Below are 16,383 nucleotides of genomic sequence, written 5' to 3'. Positions count from 1 at the left end.
TGACTGAATATATACCTTTTGTATTCTGATAACCCTCTCGATAAGATCTGTTACGTTTATATGGATATTCTATGTATTAATAAATGTATCCTCGTGTATTAGTACCTGTGTGTGTGCGTTGTTTGAGTTATATCGCATGGTTGGATTCTAAAGCCATCAAAAGAATCAATTTTGTGATTTACTGCTACAATTAATAATTGTCCCAGTAAATGCCCAAACCCTACAGAACTGGTGCCTTCAGAGAGCACACTACACACATATCAATAGATACTGTATGTGTACAGTATATACTACTGTTTGTTTTACAGTACATGAATATAATTATATCGTTATTAATTTCTTTAGATACGCAATTCCATATTATATTCCCTACTAATCAAATTCTAAAAGTATGCTTGTTTACTCCGGTATTGAGCGTAGTCACAGAAAAGCTTAAAACTATCACTTTTCTCACAGAGTACTGTATACTGTATAAACGTCCAGTACAGTAACATGCTCAGAGGGAGCAAGGAGCATGTACAATAATTTCTGAAATAACCACATGTAAGACTTTAATGTTTAAAATGTTTAGGGAGAAATGAAATACTGGTGTGTATTTGTTCTTTAAAATACCAAGACCAGCCATATACAGTACAGTTTACATACAGTAATATGTTTATGTTCCTAAATTAATCTTTTATGAGCATGTGAAAGGCATGGTGAATCGGAGATTCTCAAGAATTACTTTGTATGATTGGAAACGAATACATGATCGGATCAATGAAATGCTGTGGTGTTACTTTTTGTTAATGGAAAAAATAAAGCCTTTTGTTTACAAAGATGGTTACAAAGAATGTGGACCAGGGTAATACTTTGAGTTTACAGCTTGTCCAAGGTCATTCATTATTAATACTATTAGTGATATCTTCGGTAAAGACTTTGATGCATAAGATATTTCTGCATAACTAAAATATTTATGATAAAGGTGGTAGGTTATGTACTTTTGTGCAACAGAGGAATCTTACTTTCATAAAATATACCAACTTTTTAATGTATAACGAATAACCTGCTGTAATACAGTTTATATTTAAAAGTCTAACCAGTATACAACTTAAATTCTTAATTGAATTAAGATTGTCCCTCAGCAGTGATTGGGAGTCGAAACCGAGTGTTTTCTGGTGACAGCTCAAACGCTGTACATGAGAGGTTGAGCTTTATTAGCTCCTCCTGGCAGTAATTCCAGATACTATCTTACATACGGTATGACGCATTACGAGGTGTTATACCACGACAAGCCCACCGCGTTTTACCACAGCATACCCCGCTCATTTTGAATGGCTGCATCAGTCACTAACTCCAGCCACAAGCTCTATGACTGCTGTAGGTGATTGCAGCTGGGGAGCTGTATAACAAATATCACTCAACAGCTAGAGTCAATGGACTCAAAGGGATCACTCTGCAAGCTTTTTTGAAAAACTCGTGCTGAGATACTATTTATGTATATAGTATATACAGTTCTATATCTTCTAAAACAGAGTCATAATGCTCAACATAAATGAATGAATGCTCAAGAGCATTAAATCCTGAGTCTGCTGAGGCAGGTTACTGTATATATAAGAAAGAATGTTTAAAGCTTAGTAAAAATGTCTAAGATTTGACAACTCTTTGTTTTGATTGTTCTATGCTTAGCCATGTGTATCTATGCCTTTTTGTCTGGGTTTTGTCTTTCTTGTCAGGCAAGTGAAGTGAACTTGTATAGTAAGCATAGATTGCATTCTGTGCTCAAGAAAATTCAGTAAAAAATTAAATTAAATGAATTATTAAATTAAAACTTTTGAGCTTAAAAATAAAATGCTGTACAACGGCATAGGGAATTATTCTTTTCTATTCATTTATCTGCAACATATAAATTTGACCACATTCTTCCAGGGCACTAAGGTATCAAGTACGATCAGAGGTGTGACACAACCCAGTAAACTGTTTTAGAGGAATTCCAAGAAAATATTCATAGTTTGAAATGCCACTGAAGATATCAATTATCCATGCCTTCATATACACAATTCCTACTGTATATTTGTGTAACAGTGCCAGACCAATGAAACAAATTACAGGTTTAATAAGTATTTTTTTACTTGTTCAACAATAGGCAACCTTGACTTTTCCATTCTATTAATTGCAAGTCATTGTTGCAGATAATCCTTAATTTTGAGAGAGTGGTTTAGTACCAGGGTCAATTAAAGAATGAGTATATTGGCAGGTTAAAAGTCCTGTAATGGCATGAGATAGAGGAGACATTCCAAGGGCCAAGAGATGAATGGAGCAATTCCTGGTGTTGTCTGGGTTTTGTTCTATTTGCATTCTAAAGTTACATAGTGGGTCTAATTTAATTAGCTGCAAAACTGCAATCCTACTGAAGAAAGATGTGAAGACGGGGGTTTGAATTTAATCTTTTCTGTAGGGGGTTTAGACTTCCAAGTCACAAGCAGGGGTTTATGGCAGGAAAGGGGGTTAACTGATAAGGATTGCAGATGCCAGCTAGGAACCCCCCTGGGTGTAATGTTAAACTGACCATTTGCCCAGAACATCATAAACTGGCCAAATACCATGAACCCCCCTCTTTACCATCAGACCGAGTGACGTCAGAAACGGAGAAGAAAACTGTATATAACCCAAAAGTTTGTAACAGTACGGGGAACAATACTTCGGTTTTGTTGTTTCTTGCGGGAAACAAGACTACGGCTTTATTGTTCCTTGCATGCAATAAACTCATCTGTTTTACTTCATCTCGGGATCAAGAACCTTATTTCTTCTGTTACAACAAATTTGGCGTAGTCGGCGGATGCTCCAGAAGGCGCAGAACTTCCCATCGGCAGGAGAGACGGTCAGCGCGCACATAACTAAGAGGTAAGGACTCCTCTTTTATTTAAAAGTCCCGACTCTCTCTGACCGATTGGGAAATCTCTGCTCCCTGCGAGAATCGCCCGAGATGACGGAGTAAACGTGAGTTTCTGAATTCCTCTGGCCCGGGGAAGGCACCGGTGTATGTAATGGGTTGTTTGCTGTAAGCCCAGAATTTGGTCTGGCAGGGGTTCCGCGGTATTGTGTACAGGCGTTCGAAGCTGGTGTATGCCTTAATTGCGCGTGGAGTTTTGAACGGGTTTTGGACCCTTACCGTGAAGTTCAGGACTGGTGTGGGTCTTAATTGCACCCGGAGTTCTGAAGGTCAGAACTGGTTTGGGTCTTAATTGCACCCGGAGTTCTGAGGCTCAGAATCGGTGTGGGCCTTAATTGCGCCCGGGGTTCTAGAGCAAGTGGTGCATTAAATGCACGTAGTTTTGAACGGGTTTTGGACCCTTACTGTGAAGTTCAGGACTGGTGTGGGTCTTAATTGCACCCGGAGTTCTGAAGGTCAGAACTGGTGTGGGTCTTAATTGCACCCGGAGTTCTGAAGGTCAGAACTGGTTTGGGTCTTAATTGCACCCGGAGTTCTGTGGCTCGGGATCGGTGTGGGCCTTAATTGCGCCCGGGGTTCTGGAGCTGAGTGGTGCATTAAATGCACGTATAATCCGGGATTGGTGTGGGCTTTAATTACGCCCGGGGTCCTGAGATTAGCTACGCCTTGATCGTGCACAGATTGGAGTGGCGTGGTTTCTGGCGTGGCGTGGTTTTTTTTTTGTTTTAAAGGAAGCAGGAGTGGAGGAGATATATGTATGTATGTTTTTGGTGTTTTCCTTGTTTGTGAAATACATATACACACGCGCGACACTGGCATGGGCGCACCTCATAGTGGGGAGCGGGGCATTAAGTGGCAGGATTTGGGGGACGTTGAGACCCGAGAATCGCCCTGATTGAGCTCAGTGCGTAAGTCCACCCCGGGGCAAAAGCAGCGATGCTGGCGTTCTGGGGATGGTGAAATACTGATCAAGAAAGGGGGTTTTCGAGGTCTCGTTTCTTACCTGTGAACAGTGCGGTGTAAGTCCTCTCTAAAGTCTCGGAGAGGCATTTAGATCTGGAGGTAACAGACGCCCTTAGCTGAATGAGTGCAGGAATGCACAGGTTTTTCCAAGTGAAAACATCCCCCTACTGAATGAGCTGTTACCTCACACACGACAAAAGTAAATCTTAAAGAGACCGAACATGTGCGCTAACTGATGGTTTGAGAAAGTGGTGGAAGGGTCCGTTTAAATATCGGAAAAGTGTAAGTTGACGGAAAAGAAGGAGGAAAATATGGAAAAAGCTGAGTTTGTCAGAGGGAATTTGGGGCGAAGACGCCTGTAAAGAAAGCATATATGAGTATTGATTGGCAAAAGCACAAGCATGTAGCTCCCACCCTGGTGCACGGCCGGCACCAGTAGTGGCAGATACATGACGAAAAAGAAAGAAATTGGGATGTGACTGAAAAGTGTGTTTACGGGGAAAATAAAAACCCGGAAGAAAATATACTTTGCTCGCTACGAAAGAGTATAGAAAAAAAAAGCTAAAAGAGGCAGTACAGGAGAATGAGAAACTAAAGAAGGAATTAACTCCTGGTCACGCTGCACTGGTTAATGTGCTGCAGCCAGAGACTAAGTTATATCCTGCTCTCCCACAGGGGAACAAACAGGCAGGAAACGAAAATAATTGGGATCAATTCCCTCAGTGGCCATATGGAGAAGGGGGGTCTGATTGGGATAACACTTGGTATGAGTGTGATAAAGACGGATCAGGGTCTCCCCTGTTAGAGGGAGGGCGCCCGCAGATCTGTACTCTCACTCGAAGTGGGAAAGGACTTGATGTAGCAGGGGCTGGCGCCGTTGATGACAGCGCCACTCTAACACTGTCTCGCACCCTGTCGAGGGGGGTCTGCAATCGCACCTACCTTCCCTGATTTCCCCCATACGATCAAATCCAAAACCGTAAGATATTGACCGGTGGGCTAAAGTACCGCACCCGAAATTAGAAATGCAGCGAACCTGGAGTGCGCTTCAGGAATTAAAAGGATTCATGTAGAAGTAAAACAAGAATACAGCACATTGTATTACGAAGAGAAAAATATATTCTCGATGTGTATGTGTGTTTTATGAATTTGTGTGCTGGCATGTATGTGTGTAACTGTGAGTTTTGGTATACTAAATGACGGTGTGAGTGTGTTTAGCCAGCGGGACTGGCTAGAGACGTAACTACAGAGACTTGACGAAAATCAACTTAAGGAGATTGGAAAATATAAGAGCGTCTGAAACGTATAAGTACAGTACAGGTGGACGTAAAAGTAGTTAAACAGTTTTTGTATTATTATAAATTATTATAAATTATAATTTATACAATTAGTTGCAATAGTGGAAACAATTTGGTTTTATTCGAATGTCTCGAAACCAGACATGCTGAAACGACTGTAGGTTTAGAATCGAGACTGGGGAGAATAACGTCTTGTGAGAAAATCTGTTTACCTAACGATTAGATCCTGTAAATCCCTTGTAGCCTCCCTAAGTCTGTCCCAGTCCAGTGGATAAAAATGTACTGTTAATGGAGTGTTGGTTTCTCTGTTAGGGGATACCGGAGCACTACTGTCCTGCTTGTTTCACTCCTCTGTTCAACAGTGTACTATAGAGCAATGTATATGGGAAGATGGCAGGAGGCCACAGGAGTATTGGGACAGCAAGTTTTACTTGCTGAGTACCAGATTTTAATGGGTGGTTTTATCCCAGATCTATTGGGTTGGACTATGCAGAACAGGGTATCACGTGGCTTCAACTGGCTGTGATCACTCAGTATGTTGATGGTATTCTGAGTGCTTCCCCTGACAAGGAAACCCACAAGTCTGAGTTGCTTCAGCTTTAGAGTGTCTAATAGAAGCAGTTATGATAAGGCCCTTTTGTGTCTAGCATTGTGAAATTTTAACAGGGCCTGGGTGCAATGTTTTTTACAGGGTGAGCACAACTCTTAACAGATCTGCTTAAGGGGGGAGTGCAGTACAAGGACAAGATTGCCTTGGTTCCCGCAGCAAAAGCCACCTGGAATAATTTGAAACAAGTTCTCTTACAGGTGCTGAGACTGGGGTTTCCTCAGATGGATCAACCATTCCTTTGTATTATTGCAAGTTGCTGACAGAGGCCACCCAAGGAGCCCGCGAGCAGGTCCTGGAGGCGTGGGGACCACCACCTGAAGGAGGGCACGACCTCATCCCAGGAGAGTGGGGGTGGATCAGGAAATTTCCTTCACAGGTTCTCCAGCCCAGGTGGGACGGACCCTACCAGATCCTGTTGACAACCGAGTCTGCGGTTCGAGTGGAAGGAAAAGATCGCTGGATCCACGCGTCACACTGCCGACGAGCCTCATCCCCAGACCCAGAATGAAATCATTTCTGTCAATAATGATAATTGTTGCTGTAGAACTATGTTCCGCAGGGATTAATGATCATCTCTCCCACAAAGGAGAACATGGAATTAATTCCTTTTTAGGCCTCTCCTATCTGACAGCTAAGAAAACCAACCAAAGTGCCTGCTGGGTGTGTGCCGCATTACCCAAATATGTACAGGGAGGACTTCCTATGGGGGCCATTCCTTGGCGTCTCGAGGAAGTCATAGGCATGATCATTTGGAGGGATAATTTAGGAGATTTTAATATGACAAACTATGGGGGTTGCCATAACACGACTTTAACCTGCACAACATTACAATATCTACAGGAGCGAGGCTTAGAGCCCACGAGTTTCACAGGCTCTTATGCTCCTAAATATAACAGAAGCCATACACCACCATACCTAACTCTAAATAAGGAACGTGAGGGAAACATATGTTTTGAGCACACTAATGGTCTGCACTTGGTTGGATGGAGTCGTTGCAACCTTACCATCGCTGCAAATATATCCACCTCTACCTTCCAAATTCCAGGATGGGATCGGCACACCCCACAATTCGGTATAAGTTTCTTATTTTCAGAGGCATGGGGAGCGCCAAACGGAACATATTTCATTTGTGGAAAACGAGCCTACCCATGGTTGCCAGCCCAGTGGTCTGGCTCATGTTATTTAGGATATGTGGTTCCTCATATCCGTGTTCAAACCCACACCCCCTTCGGACCTAACCACAGACCACAAAGAAAATTGGCTGATTGGGAATGTTATTTAGGTATAATATTTCCACAAGCCGGCATGAACTTTCTGAGTCGAGAGTTAATTCAAATGGCCTCGACTTTAGAAGAATTAGCAAATTCTACCTCATCTAGTCTGAAGGCTGTTAATGATGAGATGGTAGCCCTCAGAACAGTGGCCATGCAGAACCGACTAGCTTTAGATTATGTACTGGCGGCCCAAGGAGGAACTTGTGCAGTAATTGGCACTGAATGCTGCACATATATCCCTGATAATTCTGAGCACATCTCAGATCTGGCCCAACACATTTACAATGAGGGACAGAAATATCAGGACTATTATACTGAAAATTGGGGAATTGGATCTTGGGTAAAGTCTGTGTTTGGGGCCTGGGGCGGAACTTTTTTACAGTGTTTATTTGTAGGAATAGTATTGTTTATATGTATAATTGTAATCATCACGTGCACAAAAACATGTATCACATCTTGCCATAACCGTGGAACGTACAATGTCATGGCAATACATACCTGTTCGCCAAGAAAGGAAAGATCTGCCCTGACATTGTATGTATAAAAATAGGCTACACTGACGTATGCCATATTTTATAAGGGGGGAATGAAGAAAGATGTGAAGACGGGGGTTTGAATTTAATCTTTTCTGTAGGGGGTTTAGACTTCCAAGTCACAAGCAGGGGTTTATGGCAGGAAAGGGGTTAACTGATAAGGATTGCAGATGCCAGCTAGGAACCCCCCTGGGTGTAATGTTAAACTGACCATTTGCCCAGAACATCATAAACTGGCCAAATACCATGAACCCCCCTCTTTACCATCAGACCGAGTGACGTCAGAAACGGAGAAGAAAACTGTATATAACCCAAAAGTTTGTAACAGTACGGGGAACAATACTTCGGTTTTGTTGTTTCTTGTGGGAAACAAGACTTCGGCTTTATTGTTCCTTGCATGCAATAAACTCATCTGTTTTACTTCATCTCGGGATCAAGAACCTTATTTCTTCTGTTACAACACTACCAAGGCTGCATGAGGATTTATAAGTCTGTACCCTTAATGAAGTGAATGTCTTGTGTAATCACCTTAAAAGACCTTAAGAAACAATCTATGCATGTTTGAGAAAAGTGCAATGATTGTTTGCCTCCTCAAGTTGGAACAAAATCTAGAAGGCCTTCCTAGACCTGTCTGTGGCTGTTGGAATGGAGAATTGAACAATTCTCAAAAAACAAAGCAGCCATGACATAACTATTACATAACCGAAGCACATCTGATCTACATTTGTAATTGTATTCAGGTCACAATGCATTGCACGAATTATTCATCTGAATCGTTTCAAAAGTTCTCATACAGTACATTGGGTGATTTCCCAATTCATTTTGTAAATGATTATGCTTTAAAACTTAATAATTTGTGGACTTTGCTTATGTTTACAGGCTACCTTGAGAAGGATGAAGCAAAACGTCTAATCCACAATTACAATCTCATTTTCAACTTGAATTTGAAAATTAGTGAGGGACTTCATACTTTTCAATCTGAAGGGGGAGTCAACTTGGATTCATTGCTGCATTATCTTAAAGAATTGTAACACTTGTTGTGAAAATACATAGAACCACATTGTATATGATGAGTAGATTTTATTTCTTTTTAAAAAACTCAAAGCTACAAGTTGTTGTACTTAGACTGGAGCTGATTATGTTTCTTAAAATAATATCTCATTTCTGAAATCTGTTTTTAATCTATGTGCAAAGTAAACTGACACCAGGGTTACATCCCTACTCTTTTCAAGAAACACCCTGGAATTTTTAACAACCACAGAAAGTTAGGACCTCAGTTTTACATCTCATCTGAAGAATGGAGCCTTTTACAGTATAGTATAGTCACTATATTGGGGCACCAGGAACCACACAGACTGCAGAGACTACAGGGTGAGCACCCCACACTAGCCTCACGTCCAGCAGCAACCTTGGTTTTTCCCAGAAGGTCTCCCATCTAGGTACTAATCAGGTTCACACCTTTTTAGCTTCAGTGGGTTGCCAGTTGTGAATTGCAGGGTGATATGGCTGCTGGCTATTATTATCTGAATTATCTGAATTTGATGTTGATGTTTGCTCTAAATTCATGTTTAATCAGTTAATAAATACAGCAAAGAAATTTGATGGTTTTGTGAATAATGTAAATCATTAAGTGTAATAAAAAGGTTTGGAAAAATCTACAAATCCAGCTTTTGAAGCTCATAATTTTGCTGAAGATATGTAATTATATTAATAAATTTGTGGATGTTCTGCCAATTAATATAGTAATGTTTATGTAGCGCCCTCACCTGGCGTTGTGGCAGAAGAGCGCCCGGTTGGGGTGCACGGCAGAGGCAGGAAGGGAGTAGTAGTGGCCAGGGCGGGGACTAGGAGAGCCACTGGTCGGTGCAGCCAGAACCGGTGTTCACAGTTGCGAGATCGCCCGGACTCATGTACTGTAAATAGTTTCCCTGGTTTTGCACCCCTTTTTATACATATACCCAATTATTACCCTATACCTGTGTAACCAGTGTGTTGTACCGTGTTTGTCTCTTTCTCTCACTCACCTCCCATTGTGGTGGTTGTGCCGGAGGTGCGCCTGATTAAAAAAAGCGCCGTGTTCTCAGTTAACAAGAGCTAGAGTTCTTGTCTCCGTCCTTGCCGGACCCGTCGCGTTATGTTTATTATATTTTTAAACATACAGAAGAAGAGACTTCTTTTTCAGGTGAATGCTGCACATTGGTGGTGGGGGGGAGTCCAGTTAAGTGGAGTGTCCAGAAAAGCCCTATATACTGTAAATGTAAGAGATTATTGTAACCCTCCGGGGTTTACATGGGCGCCCTCACCGCTGCTACCTCAGGTCAGCCCCCCAGCGTTGGGGACTCAAACCTGGGCCTCCGGCATCACTCAACAGGGACCCAGCCTCTTGAGTCAAAGGGAAATCTCCACTCAGCCCGCCGGCTGCGGTCCCTGCTATTCACAGGAAGGGCAGTGACGTCACCGCGCTGGTAAGCCGGCTCTCACAACCAATTGAGGCCGTATGCGTTACATTATTATTATTATTATTATTATTATTATTATTATTATTATTATTAATATGCAAATAGTCGTGAAATTATGGAGCAAGCTAACCGTTTTTTAAAGAAACAAACGGACAAGATTTTGGTATAAATTTCCTACAACAGTACAAATGAAATATTATATAGTTTTGCTAAACAGCTTCTTATTTTATGGAAGCCCGTTTCCGCCAGGGAGTACAGAAAACGAGCTATGGTATCTCGCAATTGCGACTTACTGTAGTATCTCAGAATTGCAATTGTGAGATACAGATGCAGCCATTCAAAATGGGTGAGGTATTTCGCGGCATACCGCAACACGCCCACCGGGGTATCAAGCGGTTCACGTGTGTCACGTGACTAACTATCCGGCGTCGCCTTGTAAAACCACCAGGGGGACCTTAACCTCTCATGTACAGCATTTGAGCCTTTAATTTTGAACTGTGTATTACAGCATGTTAATCATCAGTCATTAAAATGTTGGTATATTTTATGAAAGCAAGATTGCACAGTTGGACAAAAGTACACAACCTACCTTTATCAGAAATATTTATGCATCAAAGCCTTTACTGAAGATATTACTAATAGTATTAATAATGGATGGCTTTGGACAAGCTGTATACTCAAAGTATAATTTCTTTAGCACATTTGTACAGGCACTTGGAATCTGTCCAAGCCATACTTTGTCAGGCATTTTGTTTTACTTCAACGGGCATAAAAACTTCCTTGCTTTTAACAGGGCGTTTCATAATTTCTAACTACGAAAATGATTTAAAATGCGACACCTATCATTCAACTAGAGCTTAAAATATCACAAGGATCCTCAAGAGCACAGCAAAGAGTGTATTAAAAGACACTTGTATTTATCAACGCTTTCTTTTCTTATGGAACCACTTCAGAGGGGTGTTCCAGGAATCGGCACTTTAAAGAAAAAAATACACACCAGTATTCCATTTCTCCCTAAACATTGTAAGCTTCGAAGTCTTTAACTAACGTGATACCGGAGTGAACAAGCATACTTTTAGAATTTGATTAAAAGGGAATATAATATGGAATCGCGTATCTCAAGAATTTAATAACGGTATGATTATATCTGTGTACTGCGGCAGGGCTGTGTAGGGCTGTTTCGCCTGCCTGTTCATGCGAGCTGTCTTGTAGCCTACTGGTCTAGGTGCGTGACTACCAACTGGCAGGTTGTGTGTTCGAATCCAGCTGGTGCTGGACTTTTCATTTTTATTTAACTTTTAATCGCGTAACATAAACATATTACCGTATGCAAACTGTACTGTATACAGTATGTATATGTATATTTAATGTCTTAACTGTGCCCGTTTAAGTATTGAATATTCATATCTAATTTTACCACTGAAGGGAAATCTTAGTAGCTGAGCATAAAAAAATAGGAGCATACTGTAACGCGTGTGAAGGCCATAAGCTATATTAATTTTGGAACATAAACATACAGTATATGGCTGGTCTCGGTACTTTAAAGAAAACATACACGAAACATGGTTTCATTATGACCAGAATCGGTCTTGAGATATTTTTAACTTGATTTACAGTATTTGAGAGGTATGTCTTAACACCGATACTACAGTGCTTAAGTACTGCTCACGTATATGTTTCTAGGTTTATATTATGCATTTCATACGGTCAAATTACTTTTGAGCAACTAATAAGAAGCGCGAAACGGTATGCGTTTTACTTTCGTTTTGTGCTGGGACCCGTGGATTGATTAGAGATATCAAGTACATACAAGTCATTTTTTAAATGTTGTAGTTCGTCTTGAAAATATGTTACGAGTACATCATCTATCAACAATTACACAGGTTCTGTTTCCATATTGCGGATTTTGGTTACGTAATATTATTTTCTAGATTTCACGTTGTGAATATGATGGGATGTCTGATGGGATGTTTCTAAAAATCCATCCTCTGTAAAACGTCTTCTCTAGTTGTCCTGCATATGTATTCGCTAATGAAGCTGTGTGTTCTGAGCCTGGATCTCTACATTTCTGTATGAACCAGCTTAGAGGGCTAAAGACAGCTTGTGTTTAAATTGAGTGTAAGGCAATTTATGCTTCTAAAGTCATGGTCAGCATTTATTTTTGTACTGTGCTGTAAACTTGTTCTGTGCCAAGTCACATTATTTTATAGCGTTTTTATAGCGTTATCAAATACGGTGTTACTGTAGTTTACTGAGTCCCATGTCACATGGTCTGTGATTGAAACCTGTAAAACCGGTTTAATTCGTCACAGCCAGCACTCTTCAGGTGTGAGGGTCTTCTGCTCAGAATGAAACGCTAAAATGTTTGTGTATATTCTAATGGTAGTGGGGGCAGGGTGTGTGGGAACAGGTTTGGTTGAAATTGCATTGGAGATCTATGTTCTTCACACCTGAAACATTTTCTCTGAAAGCATTTTCTTCGCAGTTTAACCGATCTTGTTACAGCATGTTACAGTTTACTATTATTTACCATATTAATTTTAAGTGCTTAATGTAAAATCTTGAAAAAATATATTTTCATTGTTCAAATATACATTAAGTCTGACTATCATATAATAAGTTAAATACAAAACTAAAGAAAAAATAGGGTTAAATATAATTCAAAATATTTTGCTAACAATGTTAACTGTTTATGAATAATAAAATGTATTAACTAAGGAGTAGGATGGCACAGTTGTTAGTATGTTTTTTGTTTTGTTTCTTTTTCATAAATACAACAGTAGTACCTGATGTCTCAGTGGCTTTCAAAATTAAATTATGCATGCAAACCTGTGAACTAGAAAGATAACTAAGATATCCATCCATTATATTCCATAATATCCATGAAATATATGGCGCTGAAATATGTGTGACGCAGTGGTGGCCCGACACGGTGAGGTGCCCTGGCAGCTGTATGATGCAGTGGTGGCCTGGCAAGGTGAGGTGCGCTTGCAGCTATGTGACGCAGTGGTGGCCTGGCACGGTGAAGTGCGCTGGCAGCTGTGTGATGCAGTGGTGGCCTGGCACGGTGAGGTGCGCTTGCAGCTATGTGACGCAGTGGTGGCCTGGCACGGTGAGGTCTCCTGGCAGCTGTATGATGCAGTGGTGGCCTGGCACGGTGAGGTGCGCTTGCAGCTATGTGACGCAGTGGTGGCCTGGCACGGTGAGGTGCGCTGGCAGCTGTGTGATGCAGTGGTGGTCGGGTATGTAGAGGTGCAGTGGCAGCTGTGTGTTGTGACGCAGTGGTGGCCTGGACGGTGAGGTGCGCTGGCAGCTGTGTGATGCAGTGGTGGCCTGGCACGGTGAGGTGCGCTGACAGCTGTGTGGTGTGACGCAGTGGTGGCCTGGCACGGTGAAGTGCGCTGGCAGCTGTGTGGTGTGACGCAGTGGTGGCCTGGTACGGTGAGGTGCGCTGGCAGCTGTGTGGTGTGACGCTGTGGTGGCCTGGCACGGTGAAGTGCGCTGGCAGCTGTGTGGTGTGACGCAGTGGTGGCCTGGTACGGTGAGGTGCGCTGGCAGCTGTGTGATGCAGTGGTGGTCGGGTATGTAGAGGTGCACTGGCAGCTGTGTGTTGTGACGCAGTGGTGGCCTGGCACGGTGAGGTGCGCTGGCAGCTGTGTGATGCAGTGGTGGCCTGGCACGGTGAGGTGCGCTGGCAGCTGGGTGGTGTGACGCAGTGGTGGAAATGTTCACCATGTTTCACCATGCTGAAAATGTTTGTACCAGACTTTTTTGAGGCCTGTTTAATTGTGTCTGAAGTCTGATGTTGTAAATTTTATTGTTAAAAAGATCCATGAAAATGTCACTTCTAAAGTTAGCTGGTACTGTTGGTATTGTAAGTGGCAAGTAGAGCTCATATTTTAGATTTTGTGTAGTTGCTAGCGTTGAACTGTGTGTTGGATGCACATGAATATATTCATTATATGCCAGCGCACCTCACCGTGCCAGGCCACCACTGCGTCACAACACACAGCTGCCAGTGCATCTCTACATACCCGACCACCGCTGCATCACACAGCTGCCAGCGCACCTCACCGTGCCAGGCCACCACTGCGTCACATAGCTGCAAGCGCACCTCACCGTGCCAGGCCACCACTGCATCATACAGCTGCCAGGGCACCTCACCGTGTCAGGCCACCACTGCGTAACACCACATAGCTGCCAGCGCACCTCACCATGCCAGGCCATCACTGAGTCAGAGATTAAATAAAACCTCACTCGCACCAAACAAATTTATATTTCTAAATATCACAACATGATCGAATTTAAGTCATTTTAATAACAATGAATAGTCACCTAGGTGTTACAATATAAACATTTATATTGATTTAAATAACGTTTTGATTTAAATCACAAATGCGGGTTTAAATATATGTGTTTTTTGATTCACAATCAGACAAATGCAACATAAATTGATATCTTTGTCTTCTAAGTATCTTAATAAACTTTCAGCATAGCTTTCTCCCCGTTTAGATTTATTTTGGGATCAAACGTGGAAAGATTAGATTGTAATCGTTTTTATTTTTTAAATACATTTTAGAAAAGTGTAATCTATACTAAAAAGCTGTACACCACCTGCTATAAAGATACATATTGTAATACTTTCGGGTTCGGATAGGACAGACACAAGAACTCAGACTTGCGGAGTTAAAGCAAGTTAAAGCCTTGATTTTATATATCACCTTTAAAAGTGGCATCTCAAAGCAAAGTAAATACCCAACACTGATTGTACCCATCTGTCATGCTAATAAAGCAGCTTGAATTGAATTGAGAGAGGGGGGGGGGTATATTTGCTTTGTGTATAAAGTACATTGTGAATGTTTTCACAGCCTTCACTTTGTCGTTTTTATGCCATTTTTTGACCACGCACGAATATTCCTATGTCCGTATCTTCGCAAGGGAATCAGTGTGAATTTTAATACTAATTAAATGACCGCGGGCACTTTCCACCCCCTCTACATTCTCAGAGTAGAACAGACTAACCTTCTAATGAAAGACGGTCCACCCCCCACGGACAGAAAAAATGCCCACAGGCACTTAAACTTAATATGGTCAGTAACAGTAAACAGTAACATGGTCAGAAGGAGCACGTACAAACGTTTCCGAAATAACCACATGTAAGACTCTGATGCTTAAAATGTTTAGGGAGAAAGTGGAATACTGGTGTGTATTTTTTCTTTAAACTACCAACACCAGCCATATACAGTCTGTAACGTAGGGATTTCTATATGTCTTTATTTAGTGGTTACATTAGTGACAAAGGCTAAACTTTTAGCTTCAGTAACGCGTACATATCTCCCCTTTTTATAAAACGACTTGGTTGAAAACTGTTCCAGAGCCACTGTTGTTTCATCAGTGAAAAGTACATCATGAAATGCCTCTCCCTGTTCAATCCACTGGAAAAAAGAAAAGGAGCATAAAGCTTCTGATGGTCATAAACGATATTCATTTAGGAGCAGCATCAGAGGTATGTTTTTAACTGCACTGCATTGGAGAGAATACCATAGTGTGTTTTTTTTTTTTACCCCTTGGCGGAAACTGGCTTCCAGAAGAATCAGTATGGCTCAGAGATTAAATAAAACTTCACAGACATTAACGAAGAGCATAACGCGTGTACTGTATACACTGCAAGTACAACCCCCCTCTCTGCAGGAGTGCTGGCTGTGACGAATTGAATCGGTTTCACGGGTATTTTCAAAGTAGGAGGCGAGATTTCCAGCGAAAGACACCTCCCCCCCTCAAAAACCCAGTAAGTACAGTACTTACTAGTTAAAGGCTAGGCTCCCGACTACGGCGAAAGGAACCCTTCTTTCATTAGAAGACAATTAACATATTTTAGCCCTGAATGAATTAATAGCAAACATGGTTTACATAAAAGACATTTTTCCAAGAAAGTTTAGCCTTTTTCACTAATGAAACCACTAAAAAAAGACATAAATATAAAAATCTTAAGATTTTTAAAATACATGACTTTGCTAAAATTTATTTGAAAATAAAAACAATTACAACCGCCAGGGGAGAGAGAGAACAGGGGAGGGATGTTGGTTTTGCATAAGGGGCGGGGCTATGGAAATTAGGTATGTTTGGGAATGTGTAGTTACATGTTCTGGCTGTTTGTGAATTATCGTTGTTGAGTATGGAGTGTTGAGGTATTGATTTTGTGTAATGCTTTATGTTGAAAATTGAGGTGGATTTTGTTTATGATAAACAGGATAAACTGGGATGGGAGGAAGGTTTGGTTTTGCATAAGGGGCGGGATTATGATAATTGGAGGA

Source organism: Lepisosteus platostomus, chromosome 15, assembly GCF_059453375.1.
Source record: "Lepisosteus platostomus isolate fLepPlt1 chromosome 15, fLepPlt1.hap1, whole genome shotgun sequence".
NCBI lineage: Eukaryota > Metazoa > Chordata > Actinopteri > Semionotiformes > Lepisosteidae > Lepisosteus > Lepisosteus platostomus.
This window is presented reverse-complemented; position numbering follows the sequence as displayed.